The sequence below is a fragment of the Pseudophryne corroboree genome, chromosome 2 (genome assembly GCF_028390025.1).
Source record: "Pseudophryne corroboree isolate aPseCor3 chromosome 2, aPseCor3.hap2, whole genome shotgun sequence".
NCBI lineage: Eukaryota > Metazoa > Chordata > Amphibia > Anura > Myobatrachidae > Pseudophryne > Pseudophryne corroboree.
In genome coordinates, this window is record NC_086445.1 from 419,862,092 (window position 1) to 419,876,470 (window position 14,379).

The following is a 14,379-nucleotide window of genomic DNA, read 5'->3' on the forward strand; positions in this document are numbered from 1 at the left end:
TTTATTTCTAGTAACCCAAAATGACTGCAGTGGGTCACTGTGATAGATCAATAGGTTTGGTTTAATAAACAATAAACACCCAATAAATTGCATAAAACACAATAACACACGCTATTATCCTTTTTCTAAATTGAATACAACTCCACTGACTATCGCAGCTATTTAAAGAATCAACTATACTACTTTGAAATGGCTACTTATTGTATTTGATTATTTCCTATACTAAACTGACAACATCCTTTTCACAATAATAACAGAGTCCCAATAACCTAATACAGTGGCAGGGCCGGTTGTAGCCCTTTTTGCGCCCCGGGCTGGAAATAGGGGCGTGTTTCATACAGGGGGCGGGGTCAGTTACGCCCCCTGTACAGTAGAGTAGCGCCGCTGAAATGCTGAGCGGTGCGCAATGACGTCATCGCGCACCGTACAGCAAAGGTCCTCTCCACGAAGGAAAACTAGATGCGTAGCGTCTAGTTCCCTTCACAGGGGGACACAGCCGGGGGACACAGCGGGCAGCGGGGGGCACAGCGGTAGCGGATCTTGCCATGGTGCGGCACCCTCCGGATGGCGCCGGCACCCTCCGGAAGGCGGTGCCCCGGGCAAAAGTCCTGCTTGCCCGTGGCAAAATCTGCTACTGTACAGTGGGCCTAGTATTAATAACCCATTTAACTCTTTGTGCACATGTTGGGGCTCTTAAACTGTATTAAAAACTGAGGGTCAAATAGCAACGTTGTAGCGCTGATATGTAAAGTAATCACTGTGTCTGTATATCATGCATAGAACTTGTGTGTAACAATCACAAAAACAGCAACCAGTTGGACAGGACTCTCAGCTTGGCTTTCTATGTGGCACCACAAGTCCCAGCTACTCTTGGTTACAGATTGACATAGTCTGTTTGTCCTCTGAAAATCTCTCTTAGGGGCCTATTTATCAAATAATATTTGTGGCATATACTCCAGAAACAGGTACTGTATTTGCTAATATTTAGGATCCTTCAAATGTTTGAAGGATGGATTGATGCATATCTCTCTGCCGCGGTTCCCCATTACCAACAACAGCCGCAGCTCTCATCTGAAGATGGCATTAGCCACTGTAACCTATGGGCTATATTTCACAGAAATGGCCACTGCACATGTGTGGTCAGCAGGCAGCTCATGCACAGAACGGCCCCAGCTCCTGAATAAGAAGGGATACGATTGCATTAGCCATCAGATACCTTCTTACACTGTCCCCGCCAGTGGTTTATAATACATTGCTGTTATCCTTAATTTCATATTATATACGGAAATATGACATTTTAATTATTGTGTCAGGAAGCTGATAATAAATATGCCCCTTAAACCTGCTCCTGCTGTGTTGCTGGTCACTATCTCTGCCCTGTCATGTGTATGTGTGTCTCTCTCTCTCAGCTGCTGATCTCTGTACAGTGTCACCTCCTCAGCTCTCCCCTCACAACGGCACTAACCATTACTCCTACAACTGATTTTTTTTTTTAAATCACATTTATTTAAAATGACACTGGCTTCTACACCATTTTCCAAAATGGCAACTGTGAGGTATCAGATCAGAGGCGTAACTAGACATTTGTAGGTCCGATCGCAATAGTTTGTTAGGGCCCTAATGTTGCACACAATGGTGAAAAACGTGTGTACTCATGTAACTGACAGGGAAGATGGCCCCTCTCAGGTCTGGGCCCCATAGTAAATGCACCCATCGCATCTATGGTAGTTATATTTGTGGGCCCCATAGCTAAAATTAGTGCCCGCATGTACCACACAATGGTGAAAAACGTATGTACACATGTAACTTTTTATAGGAAATATGGGCCCCCCGCCAGGTCTAGGCCGCATAGCGGATGCACCCCTTGCACCTATGGTAGTTACGCCCATGTAGCAGATCTATTTTTCTTAATAAGTATGTGTAAAATAAATCCAGCCATTGCCACTACAGACCATGTAATAACTAGAGACACATATTTTATATAGTCTTTACAGTATGTTTTGTTTTAAATATGCCAGTGCACCATCAGTGTGGGTAAAATAGAAGAAATAAACTTCATTTTTCTCATCCAATCTTACATTCCATGCCCTCCCATCCCCAGCAGATCTAGGTTGCTTGAAATGAAAGTGGGCCTGATTTAAAGGTGGAAGTAGTGTAGCCTACACAGCAGCTGTGTCTTTGGAAACAGCTGCTGTGTGTACATATGCTAATGCAGCAGAAAGCGTCTTGTGTGAATAGATGCCTCCTGCAAGCTCCTGTGATCTGTTGCTGCTTCCAAAGATGCAGCATCAGATCATTTGCAAGAACAACAGCCATTATGTTACTCTCAGTGTGGATGTCTCAGATCTGTGGGGATATTTTCAGAAACACTGCTTGGCACCATCCCTTCCCTGGCCTGAAATGACAGGCTGCGGGTTAGGACGTACTACGTGTGACGACCCAACACCTGTTCTACAGATGTGCAGAACAGTTACTGCGCATGCGCAGTCCTCCCACCATCGGCATTGTGCATAAACTGTTGGGTTTGCATATAGAACTGAATCAGGTCCAGTGTGTCTTTTCAGTGTTTTTTGCAAGCTTAGGTCTGTAAGCATAGATGTGTGAGGAAATCAAGGTAGGAGTGCCCTTTCCTGGGGTAGATGGGCACTTTCAAACGCACAGTAGCCAGGAAACAGCACAGCAGTCCGGGGTTTTTGTGCAGTTTAGCCGTAGCTAGTTTTATTATGCAGTACAGAAATGCAAAGCATCAAAACAAATCCTAGCCCATCTGGGTCCTAACTTAAACATATATATTGATAGATGCTCAATTAGCTTAGTGATATCATTCAGGTGCTCGAACGGGAGGGGTATTTCTAAGCAAGAAAAAAAGGCATTTGTTTCCCCCAGCACCCTGAATAATAACCGTAACCAGATATAAATTCCATATAATAATAGAATTCAGAGATCTTCGTTACACATATATCTACCAATATATATGTTTGTTGTGAGAGGCAGAGAGGTTCCTGCATTAGGAGGAGGTGCAGGCCCTGACATGCCACATGGAGAATTATGGGGTTGCTCCAAGGTAGGTAGCTCTTAGCTTAGACATATTGTAGTAAGGAGCCATTATCATGTGGCTCCTTGCTGGTTAATCTTAGACCCAGATTGGGGTAATGGAGGTGTGAGGTGTGGTGCCTCTGGTCTGGCTGAGCTGTATGGCCTTAGTGTGGCATACCTTTACATTCTACTAACACTTTTCACTTATTAATTTTTTAACACTATTTCTCTATTTTAATTGCATTTCATTTTTGTATACTTTCTCTATAGCTTCGGCTTCCTAAATACTAATTTATTAAGACTATAGTTTTTTCACTGGTATGCTACGCTGGGCTTTCTGGCTTATGCTGGTGTTTTGGGGTGCCACACCCTGCACCCAGATATAGCGCTAGGGACCCCAAATATACAGAGACTCCTTGATGCGGCTTTGGGGCTTATTCACACATTTGCGCAAATATGTGTAACGAAGATCTCTGAATTCTATTATTATGTGGAATTTATATCTGGTTACGGTTATCATTCAGGGTGCTGGGGGAAACAAATGCCTTTTTTTTCTTGCTTAGAAATACCCCTCCCTTTCGAGCACCTGAATGATATTACTAAGCTAATTGAGCATCTACCAATATATATGTTTGTTGTGAGAGGCAGAGAGGTTCCTGCATTAGGAGGAGGTGCAGGCCCTGACATGACACATGGAGCATTATGGGGTTGCTCCAAGGTAGGTAGCTCTTAGCTTAGACATATTGTAGTAAGGAGCCATTATCATGTGGCTCCTTGCTGGTTAATCTTAGACCCAGATTGGGGTAATGGTGGTGTGAGGTGTGGTGCCTCTGGACTGGCTGAGCTGTATGGCCTTAGTGTGGCATACCTTTACATTCTACTAACACTTTTCACTTATTACTTTTTTAACACTATTTCTCTATTTTAATTGCATTTAATTTTTGTATCACTTTCTCTATAGCTTCGGCTTCCTAAATACTAATTTATTAACACTATAGTTTTTTCACTGGTATGCTACGCTGGGCTTTCTGGCTTATGCTGGTGTTTTGGGGTGCCACACCCTGCACCTAGATATAGCGCTAGGGACCCCAAATATACAGAGACGCCTTGATGCGGCTTTGGGGCTTATTCACACATTTGCGCAAATATGTGTAACGAAGATCTCTGAATTCTATTATTATGTGGAATTTATATCTGTTACGGTTATCATTCAGGGTGCTGGGGGAAACAAATGCCTTTTTTTCTTCCTAACTTAACAATACAGATTCCATCTCACAGAGTGGTAGGACCTACCTTCCCTGCCACAAACATAAGTATACTAAAGCCCATCAAAATTTTGGGATAACATAACAGTAATGTCAGCACCAGTGCCCGAACAGAGTAATACTTGTATTGCTCCATTGAGCGCCATCTATTAGCCGCCAGTATGCAAAACACTTGAATTCCCCCCATAAAGGTGTGTAACAGGACAACATATTGAGAGCAGTAACTGGAGTGCACACAAATCAAGCATGCATAACACACTATCCAATCACCTATCCCATAGAAAAATATATAGGTGTAGTGGTGATGCGTATTTACGCCAGAGACCCTCAATCTGCTCCAGTTACAATGCAATTCAATATCATCTATTTTTTTTATGAAACTGACTTTCAGCTAATGTATTTGAGCTGCTCTTTCAATCTGTTCCATTTACATTCAATATCATCTTCTTGTACTGGATTTTGTCCACCTGTATATTTTTTTAAAAACTGCCATTATGCCTCTTGCTGGTATGTCACTCTATTTTTACTAGAATCATATATTAAACTGCAATTTTATAGGCGGTTGCTCAACCACTCTGTTTCATAAGCCTCTAATGCCATCTGCATTTATCAGGAAATTCATATATTTACACTACAGTACTAACTGAATCCCTATCTGGGACTGTTCTACAAGGTGTTTCATTTGCGTCCAGTGTTATCTATGAATAAAAGGGACATAACACTACCTTGAGACTAGTTATTGGAATGGTCTATAGACAGGTCAATAAAAATATCCCGTCAATCAGCAGGATGTAATGCCACCCGAGTCTGGCGACCGTGCAGGATGGCGGCCGAACTCTGACTTTTTATTAAGGGGCAAAGGCATCTCGCACGGTGCTAGACATGGGTGGCATTGCATTCCACCGAATATGTGCAATGGTAAGAACAAGCTAGGTTTCCAATAACGTTACACAAATTCAAAAACAAAACAATTGGTTTTGCTGAAAACAGAACCAAAAAAACGAAAATTATTTTGAAAACTAAAAATATAGATTGGATTGGTCATTTGTAATAAGAAGTGTTACTTATCCACTATTCTTCTCAACAGCAATCAACTCAATAGCAATCAAATATTTTTACAATTGGTGGAGAAAGCATGGTTTACAACAGTTCATCCGGACCACCTGTGTATATTTTAAAATATGTAAGGTTCCGTAGTAATGAATTAATCTGTGCACCAGCTAGGAGATCTGGAAAACATGAACTGCTATGGGTCTATGAGGACCGAATTTGGCCGCTACTGCTTTAGAGCATAAAGCATAATATACATAAAAATAAATTCATTACTATTATAGAAAAATGTAAATTCCTTCTAATTTATGAAATCTGCATTGACCAGTTCTAAGCTAAAAATTATACCCTAGATGACTGTCCATCACGTGTTCAGTGGTTTGTGTATGGGAACCTTGTATAGGAGTATGTCAAGTTGGAGATTCATTCAATATCCTGTCTGTCGGGGCCCGGCACTCAGCATACCGGAGCCAGGATACCAACACCTATTCTCTGGCGAAGTCAAAAATATTACATAGAGAGAACATACAGACTCCACACATTATGAGTCGCTATGCTTGCAAATACGCGCAGCGAGCAAAGCAATATACGGTAACATACGCATTTACACAGACATGCCACAGAGATAGATTCGACACATATTTCATACAGCACATAATTAAACATATCAAGCGCCAGACATCATAATGATTTAAAATTATAAAATGGAGTAACGTCATGTATGTGTATTATTGGAGCAGAGCAAGATAGATATGTTGTGCTTGGTATTACAGTAACCAGATTAATGTGTAGATTCATTTGATACTTGTTATTAAGTTGTAGGACATTGCAACAAGTAGTTATGATTAAATGTGTGAAAGCTAAAGTCACTCTTATTAGAACAATAGACATTCCAAGCAGTTGGTGGACAGGAAACTCAGGCCAGCCCTTTTGATGTCTTCAAGTCTGAACTTTGTTAGCATACGAACAGACCAGTGACTCATCATGAATGAGAAAGTTCCCTCCCTTAGACTAGTGTGTGCACTCCCCCAAACTAGATAACACATTGCTGATCAGACACACAGGAGTTGCTGTTTTGTCCCAGATGATGGTGGAGATGTTGCCAGACAAGTTCCTGTATTTATTTACAGAGAGAGAAAGAGTGATATGGAGGGAAGAATTTATAAGAGAAAGATATGGTGATGTATATGCTGGCCTGTAACTGTATGTATTTGATTTAGTTTGTGTTAACTGCTTACTGTATAATTGTAACCATGTAACTATATGTATACTGTACATTGTGATATATTGAATACATATCCTTTTAATAACAAATATATACATCAATGAGCTTTGGAACTCAGATAATGTGTGGGTGTATTGTTTTCTCTTATGGGATGCAGTGTTTTGCGATGTACAGCGCACTTTTACCGTATATGGTAATAAGATGCACCTGGCGTCTACAGTATATATTAGAGCAGGCATTTTAAATATTTGTTAGAAAGCAATTTGGTATTTACATCTACCACTTGAGGTGTTCATGACACCCATGGTGGGAGAATAAATAGCACTACCGTGCCCGCAGTATGGCAAGCGCTCGCCCCACTGCCAGCATTCTGGTGCCCAGCATCCCGCGGTCAGGATTCTGACCGTCGAGATGACAGGTGCCGGTATACGGATACCAAACCGTCAAGTTGATTATAGGAATCCATATACTGTATTACTTCTATAAGGATTTTTACCTTGAGACCTACAGTATTTTGAGAGAACAGCTGAACATAAAAATATAGTTCAAATAAAGGTCTTACAATGTAGATGTGCCAGTCAATAAATGAGATTGGGACAATGGCTTGGGCACTGCGGAAGGGCAAAGTTCCCATGTAAAGTCTATGGGAGAAGTGTGCACGAACAATGTAAACATTTGCTCTACCGCTAGATCCAAAATGTCCACTTTATTTGTTTAATTTGCGATGGGGATCGTTGCCCTTATTTACATAAGGCACTTAGTTCAGTGTCAGACTTGATGTGTGCATAGTGTTCTATAATCAGTACTAATGTAAGTAAATACTTTAGTGCATACTTACCCTTAACAGAATGTCTCCCCTGTAGCAAAAAAACAAAACAAAACAAAAGGTAAAAGCCTTACTGGAACTAACATTCAAACTGTCTGAAAACGAACTGAAAGACAGAGCAATCCTTTGCCCGCAGAATTCTCACTGTAACAAGATCAACAAGATCATTGGGCAACTTCCAGATGAAGAGCGCATTTTCCACAGTCTCGACACAGTTGTGACTGAAGATGAGAGTGAAAGAGTGCGCTATCCAGCTCAACGTTTGCACACGTTCGAGAGGAGTAGACTTCCAGTATACATTCTTTGATTGAAAAAAAGGTGCAGTCATGATGCCCTTTACGAACCTGGACACAGGGAAAAGTTTAGTCAATGGCACAGTTATGATCGTAAAGTCACTCTTCAAAAATACAATATCTGGGCGGAGAACATAGGGGTCGTTACACTCCTTGCCACGCTTTCCTCTGACTCCAAGTGGATTCAATTTTAGATCATATTATCCTTTGTGGTGACAATGAATAGGAGTCAAGGATAGACACTTGCCAAAGTCGGAATATACCTTCCAGCAGCAGACATAGCAGTACTTCTCACATGGTATGCTCTACGTTGCCCTATCTTGAGCAAGAGCAAAGGATTTTGTTGCATTAAAGAACTCATGAAGAAGCACCTGGATTACCTGCTGCAAATGGATGCACTCAAAATATTGTCTTTACTGAAGTCTGTGAATTAATTTGTAAAATATTTTTGTCAAATAAAGTTTACATTTGTTATTTGTAAGAGTTTATTCTTTAAAAAAAACAACTAACCATCGATTTCGACGGGTTTCCATTAGTTATATTTATTGTTGTTTTCCATAAAATACTGATGGAAAAGAAGGACAGGAAGACACATTATGAAACCAGAAAGCAGACTGAGGAACTTAAAATATAATAGTTGTTAAAGTGAAAAATGAATGTGATAATAAAAAGAAACACATGGAAACTTTTTTCATGGATAAAAATAGTGCAAAAAGAAAATGCTTGAGAGAGGGCCAAATCTTGGATATTTAACAACTGGGAACACAGTAAAAGAAATACACTATAGGCAGCATGTGATGCGGAATGCCGGCATAACTCTGACTTTTATTTAAAGGGGCAATCACTTACAAGGCATGGTTTTGCCTTGTAAGTGATTTCCCCTTTAAAACAACATCATTAACTAATGCCCCATATGTGTATACAGAATTTGTCTATAAGTGATATACGTGATTCTGTTGACGGACGATTAACTGAATTGTTTTCAGACACTGCCATTCCTCATTTATTCTGAAATATGTACCAATTACAGGAAGACCATGGACAATTAAGAGAGATGGCCCCATGCGATCGCATCTGGGCTACAACAATCTCATTTTTTCTTTTTGTTTTGCCTACTGTCCATACTCAGCATATCAATCGTAATATTGTAACATACTATTGTGTTCTCTTTTACTGCTCTTAAAATAGTTTCCTTTTAGCAATATCCTCACCCATTACATTTTCATGTGTGGTGCATGTCTATGTCCCTGGTCTTTGCATCTGGACATCCATCCCTTTTGCGCTTCATCAAACTATGCTTCCAACAGTTTTCAAATGCTAAACTCTTTGAACTCCCCTGCATATGATAATCCTGTGAGCCCATTGTATTAATATATAACATCTTAACTAACATTATAATATAAGAAACAACAGACAACTGTGTGACACTAAAAACTAAGAACTATCTAGGATGAACATAAGAATGGTGATGAAAAAACAGGCACAGACACATAACAAACACACAAGGCGGGATGTAATGAAGTTCGAGTTCAGCGGCCGTGCGGGATGCCGGCCGAACTTGTATGTTTTTTTAAAGAAGCAATTATTTACAAGACTAAACCATGCCTTGTAAATGATTGCCCCCTTAAAAATTTGTCTGAGTTCGGCTGGCACTCCGCACGGCCGCTGAACTCGGACTTCATTAGATCTCGGCCATATGCATAAAGCCCACTCGCTGATGTTCAACTCTCCATCCATCTTTACACATTGGGCTTACATAGCAAAAGGTACTGTCACCCCGGTAAGGTAGTGCCTGCTAATGGGAACATTTCTAAGGAGAGCGCACCCAAAAAGCTTTATAGCATCAACAACTGGCATTCTTTACCACCACCCAACATGTAACCACATAAACTACAGAGGGGGGAGGGAGAAAAAACAGATCAAAATAGCTTACACCTAAAGAAGAGAACCAAAAATAAATGTCCTAGACCCACCTCAATTCAGACAGCCACTGGCTATAAATGGCTGTCACTCATACCAGAAATTTAAAGTGCCAACTAACAGATGCCAGTATTGTCCGAGGCTCACAACCTTGGGGTTTAATAATACTCTAGCTGATTGCCAACCTCACTCCTTTATCTTTTTGATCACTGACCATGCTGCCAAGACACCAGTAATTACCACTTTTCAATGTTTAGCACTTTTCTAGAAATTCTGTATATTTGTTTATTTTTCTATATAATTATAAGAAAACCTATTTTGTAACAGGGACCTCTATCCTTTTGTAATTCAATACTGATTTGTCATTTTCTGTTATGATGCTTTGCATACGGAGCCATTTCAGATACTTAATGGGTATGATTCTGAAACAAAATCGATTGTGACTGCTACTTAGGCAATTTACTTCAGACAGCACAAGTATTAAGCTAGCATAAACTTGTTCAACTAAGGTAGCAAAGAAATATTATATGGAATGGAAAGATCATAGTAAGCAACTCACCAGCTATTATAACCACCACTTTCCCCTCTCTGATTTTCCGTAGAACTCGAGGTATCATTGGTAGTGGAGGGAACACATAGCTGAGACTGAAGTTCCATCTCTGGGAGAGAGCATCTGTCCCGCTGGAATTTGGGGATTGGTAATTTGAGAAGAACTGTTTCACCTTTGTGTTCTGAGATGTGGCCATCAGGTCCACCCGAGGGTAACCAAACCTCCAAGTTATTAACTGGAATACACAGGGTTTTAGCTCCCATTCTCCCGGTAATACATTGTGTCTGCTCAGGTAATCCGCCACTAGGTTGGATTCCCCTGGGACATGAAGAGCTGTTATGGATTTTAGGTTTTGTTCTGACCAATCTAGAATCTTTGCTACTTCCACCCATAGATCTCGACTTCTGGTGCCTCCTTGTCGATTTAAATTTGCCACGACTGTCACATTGTCCGAGAATACTCTCAGATGAAACTGCACCAGCACCGTCTGAAAACAACGTATCGAGTTCCACACTGCCCTAATTTCTCGCTTGTTGGAAGACATGAGTTTTTCTCGGGTGGACCATGACCCCTGACAGGTGTGATTTAACAGATGACATCCCAACCTGTGGCACTTGCATCTGTTGTCAAGACAGCGTATTTGGGCTGCACTAAGGACACTGACCTTCGGCTCAGGCTCTGATCTATCCACCAATCCAGGGATTTTTTTACTCCTTGAGTGAGGATTATCTTGTGGTCTAGGCCTCTGCCTATACGGACCGCTCTGATTATGTCCCACTGGAATGTTCTCATCTTCCATCTGGCCCAGGGTACTACATCCATTGTAGAAGATAACATCCTCACAAGACGAAGGCCTAGACGGAGTGAAATGCCGTCCTCCACCTGAACCAAGGATGAGAGATCCTGAATTTTTTTGCATCGGTCTTCCGATAACGCCACATTGTACCGATAACGCCACATTGTACTTCTTTGAATCTATCCGAACTCCTAGGAACTGTATGTTTTGAGTTGGATCTAATTTGCTCTTCTTCCAGTTCACTAGCCAACCATGAGCTTGAAGAATCTGAAGAGTCCTCTGTACTGTTACTATCAGAGTCGCTTCCGTGCTTGCACAGATGAGCAAATCGTCCAGGTACGGCCACAATGCTATGCCCGTCACTCTCATATGTGCCACTAGGGCTAGGAGAACATTCGTGAAAACTCTTGGTGAGGAAGACAGGCCGATCGGCAGGCAGGTGAATTGAAGATGTTTTCCAAGGACGTAAAACCTTAGGAATCTCCTGTCGTCTTTGTAAATTGGCACGTGAAAGTAGGTATCTATCAGATCTATAGAGGCCATAAAGTCTCTGCTTTATCCCTAGTAATATGGTTTTCAGCATCTCCATGTGAAACCGTTTCCTTATAAGGAATTTGTTTAATCTTCTTAAATCCAGAATTGCCCTGAATTCTCCCGATGGTTTCTGAATCAAGAACATCCTGGAATAAAAACCTCTTCTCTCCTCTGTCACCGGTACCTTTTCGACTGCATCTGCTTTGAGAAGGTTTTTTATAATATCTTGAAAAGCTGTTATCTGTTCTTCTGAAGTTGGAATCTTTGATTTTATAAAATTCCGCCCTGTCGGCTTCTTTATGAACTCTATATGATAACCCTGGGAAATTATCTTCAACACCCAGGTGTCCTGAGTTGACTCTTGCCATTGATCTGCATACTTCATTAATTTGCCTCCTACGGGCGCCGTGCTCTGGGGTATCATATAGTCAGAATTTTCTATTGCCTCTTCTGACAGGCTGACGAAAGGACTGCCTGGTAGTTGTTTGAGTGTATCTACCATACTGTCTACCTGGCCTGTATGACCTGGCTTCCTTAAACTGCTGCTTAGGCGAAGAAGTTCTAAACCTGGATTTTCTATCATGTGGCAGCTTCGCGGATTATAGATTCTAGCTTACTTCCGAAAAGGCGAGAGCCTTCATATGGAAGAGCTACCAATCTGTTTTTTGAATGGACGTCTGCCGTCCAAGTACGTAACCACAGTGACCTTCTAGCTGCTACCCCTGCTGCTAGGGACTTTGCCGCATATTCGACCACCTCAAGAGAGGCCTCACACAGGTATTCCACTGCCTTCATTATCACAGACAGGTCTTTCTGCAGATGATGTCTGGATACCTGATCCTCTAAATCACGGTTTAGATTGTTCCCCCACATCCTTAGGGTTCTGGTTGCTGACGCCATCGCTACCCCTGCTTTCAGTGTCACTGCTGATGCCTTATGGACCTTTTTCAATGAACTTTCAACCTTTTTGTCCATTGCATCTTTAAGCACTGCACCGTCTTCCAACAGGATAGTGGTTTTAGAAACAACTTCTGCTACTGCAGCATCCACCTTAGGCAATTCACACCATTTAACAAACTCCTCATCCTGTATCAGGAACATCCGATCCAATCTTTTTATATAATTGAGAAGCTTATTTGCACTTTGCCACTGTACTGACATTATTTCCTTCAGTACCTTATGCACCGGAAAACATCGGTTTTTCTTAATACTATCTTCAAATAAAGGATCCTGAGCATCATCCTCCTGTGCTTCATCCTTAAGATTTAGAGCTCCATACATATGCTTGAGTAAGCTATCTACTATGTCTAAATTAAATGATCTATCTGGCTCCTGAGCCTCTTCAGACTCTGCCGGAGAGGGACTATCAGCATAATCCAGCACAACAAGACTATCTGAATCACCCGCAGCGTCCAGACTTGTCTGTAACCTGGACCTCTTAGCTCCCTGAGGCTCCTTCAGTTCATCCTTCGTTACAAATGACTTTTTCATCCAATCCATAAAATCTTGAATTTGCCTAGATTGGCCCTGGGATGCTTCACAATCATCACACAATTTGCTATGCTTATCCCCAGAAAAACTCTTTTTACATCCAGAACAAGCCAAATTATGCTTCTTTTTACATGTTCTCTTCCTGGGAATTTCAGACACACTGCAACCAAAACAAACAGTATCCTAAGCACCCTAACTACATAACATAATAAGTACCATAAATGAGATTGCTTACCATTCCTGGGCACATGTAGGCGTAGAGGGAGATATCTCTTTATTCATGGCTGTATAATCCTTCAGCAGTACCTTATTCAAGCACTGCCCATCCCTTATAGTTGGGAACACTGTCTCACTCTCAGCTGTGGACCGCGCCATCTTTATCAGCCGCTGACCCTGCTGACGGCCATCATATGCACAGACTGATCAGCGACAACTTCCGGGATTCAGCCGTGCACTTCCGCCCGCCGCGTACAGCGCTACTTCCGCCCTCCAGGCTCTGGCCAGCGCGATCAGGTAACCGGTAGCTGCAGCGGGTATTTCCACTGCCGCAGACAGCCATACACTGTTTTTTTCCTCATCAGTATCCCTGCGGCGACGGGCGGCACTTCTACTGCCACAGGCAGTAATTACTCCACATCCGACATCACAGCAGTGGTGGGCTGCATTTCTACTGCCACAGGCAGTAATTATAGTTGCTTCTTACATCAGTATCATAGTGGTGGCGGGCAGCATTTGTACTGCCACAGGCAGTAATTATAATGCTTCTCACAGGTCCATGCACCAGGTACCAAACCACTTCCAGCCGCGGCTCACAGAGGCGCATTAGGCCGGGAAAAATCCTGGTAAGCCTCATATTTGAAAAAACAATAAACGACTACACTGTCACTACCTAAGGAGACAGGAAAAAAGACTGGGGAAGCCAGGAGCGGACGGACCTATATTCCCAGAGGGGCGGAGCCTAAAATAGAAAAACTTCCTGTCTAAAACCTAGGGGTAGGGATAAAATCCTAGAGTAATGGCTGCCATGGAGTAGCGTAGAAGAAAAATTGTTTCTCTGGCCAAGACACAGGCTGCGATAAGAGCTGGAAACAGTGTGATAAAGTAATGCTCTACCATTGGTTTAGGTCCCCTGCAGTCCATGTGCATGCTAGGGCATTGTCGACACCTGCGCCACTGGAGGTGAAGAAATTTCAAAACAAGAGATGGCATTACCTGTGAGGGACAGTTTTGTTAATCTGACTGCATAGCAGCCCCCTAGAAACCGAGGGACTGTGGGGCATATCAGAGATATCTGTTAAGATCCCACCATGGTGCATCTAGAGCCTTAATATTTGTGACTACCACCTGACAACAACTGTTTTCGGGGAATATCTCACAATATTCAATGATGAAT